The sequence below is a fragment of the Crinia signifera genome, chromosome 6 (assembly GCF_055691185.1).
Source record: "Crinia signifera chromosome 6, ASM5569118v1, whole genome shotgun sequence".
In the NCBI taxonomy this organism is placed as follows: domain Eukaryota; kingdom Metazoa; phylum Chordata; class Amphibia; order Anura; family Myobatrachidae; genus Crinia; species Crinia signifera.
In genome coordinates, this window is record NC_139222.1 from 30,011,562 (window position 1) to 30,018,607 (window position 7,046).

Genomic DNA, 7,046 nt, shown 5'->3' on the forward strand with positions numbered 1-7,046 from the left:
CCCACCAGTCTCACATGTCCCACCAGTCTCACATGTCCCACCAGTCTCACATGTCCCACCAGTCTCACATGTCCCACCAGTCTCACATGTCCCACCAGTCTCACATGTCCCACCAGTCTCACATGTCCCACCAGTCTCACATGTCCCACCAGTCTCACATGTCCCACCAGTCTCACATGTCCCACCAGTCTCACATGTCCCACCAGTCTCACATGTCCCACCAGTCTCACATGTCCCACCAGTCTCACATGTCCCACCAGTCTCACATGTCCCACCAGTCTCACATGTCCCACCAGTCTCACATGTCCCACCAGTCTCACATGTCCCACCAGTCTCACATGTCCCACCAGTCTCACATGTCCCACCAGTCTCACATGTCCCACCAGTCTCACATGTCCCACCAGTCTCACATGTCCCACCAGTCTCACATGTCCCACCAGTCTCACATGTCCCACCAGTCTCACATGTCCCACCAGTCTCACATGTCCCACCAGTCTCACATGTCCCACCAGTCTCACATGTCCCACCAGTCTCACATGTCCCACCAGTCTCACATGTCCCACCAGTCTCACATGTCCCACCAGTCTCACATGTCCCACCAGTCTCACATGTCCCACCAGTCTCACATGTCCCACCAGTCTCACATGTCCCACCAGTCTCACATGTCCCACCAGTCTCACATGTCCCACCAGTCTCACATGTCCCACCAGTCTCACATGTCCCACCAGTCTCACATGTCCCACCAGTCTCACATGTCCCACCAGTCTCACATGTCCCACCAGTCTCACATGTCCCACCAGTCTCACATGTCCCACCAGTCTCACATGTCCCACCAGTCTCACATGTCCCACCAGTCTCACATGTCCCACCAGTCTCACATGTCCCACCAGTCTCACATGTCCCACCAGTCTCACATGTCCCACCAGTCTCACATGTCCCACCAGTCTCACATGTCCCACCAGTCTCACATGTCCCACCAGTCTCACATGTCCCACCAGTCTCACATGTCCCACCAGTCTCACATGTCCCACCAGTCTCACATGTCCCACCAGTCTCACATGTCCCACCAGTCTCACATGTCCCACCAGTCTCACATGTCCCACCAGTCTCACATGTCCCACCAGTCTCACATGTCCCACCAGTCTCACATGTCCCACCAGTCTCACATGTCCCACCAGTCTCACATGTCCCACCAGTCTCACATGTCCCACCAGTCTCACATGTCCCACCAGTCTCACATGTCCCACCAGTCTCACATGTCCCACCAGTCTCACATGTCCCACCAGTCTCACATGTCCCACCAGTCTCACATGTCCCACCAGTCTCACATGTCCCACCAGTCTCACATGTCCCACCAGTCTCACATGTCCCACCAGTCTCACATGTCCCACCAGTCTCACATGTCCCACCAGTCTCACATGTCCCACCAGTCTCACATGTCCCACCAGTCTCACATGTCCCACCAGTCTCACATGTCCCACCAGTCTCACATGTCCCACCAGTCTCACATGTCCCACCAGTCTCACATGTCCCACCAGTCTCACATGTCCCACCAGTCTCACATGTCCCACCAGTCTCACATGTCCCACCAGTCTCACATGTCCCACCAGTCTCACATGTCCCACCAGTCTCACATGTCCCACCAGTCTCACATGTCCCACCAGTCTCACATGTCCCACCAGTCTCACATGTCCCACCAGTCTCACATGTCCCACCAGTCTCACATGTCCCACCAGTCTCACATGTCCCACCAGTCTCACATGTCCCACCAGTCTCACATGTCCCACCAGTCTCACATGTCCCACCAGTCTCACATGTCCCACCAGTCTCACATGTCCCACCAGTCTCACATGTCCCACCAGTCTCACATGTCCCACCAGTCTCACATGTCCCACCAGTCTCACATGTCCCACCAGTCTCACATGTCCCACCAGTCTCACATGTCCCACCAGTCTCACATGTCCCACCAGTCTCACATGTCCCACCAGTCTCACATGTCCCACCAGTCTCACATGTCCCACCAGTCTCACATGTCCCACCAGTCTCACATGTCCCACCAGTCTCACATGTCCCACCAGTCTCACATGTCCCACCAGTCTCACATGTCCCACCAGTCTCACATGTCCCACCAGTCTCACATGTCCCACCAGTCTCACATGTCCCACCAGTCTCACATGTCCCACCAGTCTCACATGTCCCACCAGTCTCACATGTCCCACCAGTCTCACATGTCCCACCAGTCTCACATGTCCCACCAGTCTCACATGTCCCACCAGTCTCACATGTCCCACCAGTCTCACATGTCCCACCAGTCTCACATGTCCCACCAGTCTCACATGTCCCACCAGTCTCACATGTCCCACCAGTCTCACATGTCCCACCAGTCTCACATGTCCCACCAGTCTCACATGTCCCACCAGTCTCACATGTCCCACCAGTCTCACATGTCCCACCAGTCTCACATGTCCCACCAGTCTCACATGTCCCACCAGTCTCACATGTCCCACCAGTCTCACATGTCCCACCAGTCTCACATGTCCCACCAGTCTCACATGTCCCACCAGTCTCACATGTCCCACCAGTCTCACATGTCCCACCAGTCTCACATGTCCCACCAGTCTCACATGTCCCACCAGTCTCACATGTCCCACCAGTCTCACATGTCCCACCAGTCTCACATGTCCCACCAGTCTCACATGTCCCACCAGTCTCACATGTCCCACCAGTCTCACATGTCCCACCAGTCTCACATGTCCCACCAGTCTCACATGTCCCACCAGTCTCACATGTCCCACCAGTCTCACATGTCCCACCAGTCTCACATGTCCCACCAGTCTCACATGTCCCACCAGTCTCACATGTCCCACCAGTCTCACATGTCCCACCAGTCTCACATGTCCCACCAGTCTCACATGTCCCACCAGTCTCACATGTCCCACCAGTCTCACATGTCCCACCAGTCTCACATGTCCCACCAGTCTCACATGTCCCACCAGTCTCACATGTCCCACCAGTCTCACATGTCCCACCAGTCTCACATGTCCCACCAGTCTCACATGTCCCACCAGTCTCACATGTCCCACCAGTCTCACATGTCCCACCAGTCTCACATGTCCCACCAGTCTCACATGTCCCACCAGTCTCACATGTCCCACCAGTCTCACATGTCCCACCAGTCTCACATGTCCCACCAGTCTCACATGTCCCACCAGTCTCACATGTCCCACCAGTCTCACATGTCCCACCAGTCTCACATGTCCCACCAGTCTCACATGTCCCACCAGTCTCACATGTCCCACCAGTCTCACATGTCCCACCAGTCTCACATGTCCCACCAGTCTCACATGTCCCACCAGTCTCACATGTCCCACCAGTCTCACATGTCCCACCAGTCTCACATGTCCCACCAGTCTCACATGTCATTTTTTGGCATCATATATTTCATATACTTCATTTCTTCTGTAATGTATGAGCTGCAAAAGAGAAAGTAAATTACACAAAAATATTGCATAGGCCTGCTTAACTTGTGCATTAATACTTTATGGTTCTTGTCCCAAATTTCTACACGCATATATAAATGGTACGTCAGCTGACCAATCTTTCAGGCAGTGTTCTTCTTTGTGATAGTCCCTTACAGATGGGTGGTTTATTCGCAAGACTGCGAATTCGCAGCCTTGCGAGTCCACCAAACCCCGCCCGGCGAAAGCGCCCCCCACCCCCCTTAAACTGAGTCTTTGTCCGATCAGCTGCGAATTTATGTTTTGCATAGACATCAATTCGCATGGCTCGGGTAATGATAGATGTCAGCTACCCGCCCCCTACACCCGCATCACTGCCTCATTACCATGAGAACGCCCAGCGTTCTCATGGGAACGCCCATGCCCCCGCCCATCACCGACCCCCCCCCCCCCCCCCCCGCATTATACGCCTGCACATGCGCAGATACCCGCAGACGACCATCATTGGTACTGCGTGTGAATGCACGCAGTACCATATTGATCTGAATAAGGCCCATTATCCTGTCTGGCACTAGACACACACCACTGTATTTTAATTTTATCACTGGTTTTAAAAATTAACATTAATTCCCTTATTCAGATCTGATTTGAGTGTTTTGGAAATGCCATCTAAATTTTGGATTAAAAATAATGCAGTCAGCATTTACCCTGCACAGAAACAAAACACCAATATAAATCTATACATGTTACATATGCCCCAACGGCAATGCACATGCTTTTACCCATTTTTGGAAAAATATTGTACTTTGATCAGATCTGAATAAGGCCCTAAATGTGCTCACATTGATATATATATATATATATATATATATGAGAATGGGCTCCCCTGATGACAACTGGCATAAGCCCAGTAGAAACAGCTGTCGGGACAGCTGCTGTTTGTTTCTGATGTACTTGAAATAAACCTTCGTTTTTCTTCACTACTACATTGAGTGCTGGTCTGAACTCCTTCACCCTGGGGGGGTAAGTGTTTATATATATATATATATTAGTAATATTGGCCTAATGTTTTTTACCTTTCTTTTGGGATTAGATAGATAAATTCTGTCCCTGCAGGATCTGGGAACTGGTAGTGGCCACTTATCATCTGTGAATTAGCTTTAGTGCATAGCAGGGATACTGAGAGATGGATGTAATATTAGGTAACATCCTGCCTCAGAGCATTGTCCCCTACAGTCGTGGCTCTGGTAATGGTGGCTTCCACAGGACTGCACTGTGGTTCTGTAGCTTATGCCCCAGGTGGGCCTCAGACCATGTGCAGTAGACGGGTGTATTGGTCAGGGGAGGTCTAACACTCTGCTTCTGTCTCTACAGTCCAGCTGTCTCTGGAGAAGACCCACACAGCAACTCTCGCCCCCCTGTACATTATGGAATAGCTTCCTGTCCTGGCAGCGGTTGGGAAGCGGAAGCTTGGCATCTATGGATATGGCATATACTGACGCAGAACACAAACTATAAGAAACAATCTGCTGTGTAACTAATAAATATGGTCTTGAACTCCTTGTGGTGTCTGGGGTGAGCTTGTATAATAAGATTCTCCTCCATCATACTGGTGTTCTGCACTGTGGTCTCACACCGCTGCAATGTCGGAGCTCCCCACTGTCCAAGAACTATACCTAGCCAAGGTCAATAAGCGTGCAGGAAAGATCGTGTCGGACAAGCTACACCCTGGCCACAACCTGTTTGAACCCCTTCCGTCAGGCAGACGTTTTAGGTCCATCCTAGCAAAGACGACAAGAACTACAAAAGGCTTCTTCCCAATAGCTGTCCACCAACTAAACCGTATTGAACATACCAAATACTAACTCGAACTTTTCTAGATACATGTGAAATGTATGTGATGTATGTTTATGCCTCTCTTCCCACCCCTGATTGATGCTGCACTGTTACCACAAAAAATTCCAAGCATACGCAAGTATACCTGGCCAATAAAGATGATTCTGATTCTTAGTGTAACCTCTGCTACTGGTAAGGGATGTATTAGGCTTCCTCTCAGTGCTCAGATTAATACGGACTCTGTGTCACAATGCCACCAGTACAGAACCACTAAAGGTTCAATCTCACCATCGGGTCCCAGTCTCTAGCATCCTATCTCTAGTACCAGACATGCAGCCTTCATCCTCCTGTACTACTGGTTGTCACTCAGCCCTGAGGACCAAGAATGGGTCATGTTTCCAAGTGGCTTAATGTGTGACAGTGGGTGGTCCAGTGGTGGGATCTGGGAGATGGTTAGAGTCCTGGGGATAGAGGGGCTATAGCCGTAAGATTGCATGGACAATGTTATCTGAAGAGTAGGATCACACTGTAATATGACACCAACAGTGGTATAGATCTCGCTACAGGGGCGCTGAAAACCGGCACATGACGCAGCTGGATGGTGGGGAGTCTGTGCAGGCCTGGTTAGCACTGCCTCGCAGGTGGTGCAGTCTATAGCACATAGACTACAATGGGCTACCACAGTCTCACAATGGTAGTAGCCCAGGGACCTACAATTTAGTGGCAGTAGCGCAGCCCTAAAAAAAAACTATGGGAGGGGGAATGGTAGCAGTTCCCAGACTCCTGCTATGGTCCTCTTGAGACCATTGGGGATTCTTAATATTTGTGGTTAATTTCTGGAAGCCTGTGTTTTGGGGATGTACATATTGGAAGAATCATAATCTAGCTTGATGGTTTGTCATTTTAGATATTTTTGGAGCAAATGACAAGACAGTACGGGGGGGGGGGCAGTACAGATGGTGTAACAGTTAGCATTACTGCCTCACAGCACTGAGGTCATGGGTTCAATTCCCATCATGGCTCAAACTGTGCGGAGTTTGTATATGCTCCCCATACTTGCGTGGGTTTCCTCCCACAATCCAAAAATATACTGGTAGGTTATTTGGCTCCTAACAAAATTAACCCTAGAATGTCTGTGTGTGTGTACATGTGGTAGGGAATATAGTGTGTAAGCTCCACTGGGGCAGGGACTGAGGTGAGTGTTCAAATATTCTCTAAAGCGCTGCAGAATATGTGTGCGCTATAGAAGAAACTGTAAATAATAAATAAATGACTATTTGCTCCTAAACATGTCAAACGGACAAAAAAATAGTCATATACACAAATTGGTAACACACAGGGGCAGATGTATTAAGCCTTAACCAGGGATACACTCAAGTGTGATAAGGAGAGATAAACGTCCAGCCAATCAGCTCCTACCTGACTTTTTACAAACACAGGCTGTAACATGGCAGTTGGCAGGTGATTGGCTGGACGTTTATCTCTCCTTATCACACTTACATTCATCTCTTGTTAAGGGTTAATACATCTGCCCCAATGTTTGTAGATGACTGTTTCTGTCCATTTTCCAGCTGTTGGGAGGAATGGTTGCTTGTCATTTGTTTCAGCAGATTATCATTCCAAAAAGCCATATTGGAAATAATGTAATAGTGTGTATGGGCCGGAGAGTGGGAATTGCTGCTCTGTATGGAAGTCATTCATTATCTAATGCTAAACATATGAACCTGTGGAAGTCTAATGATCAGTGCACCA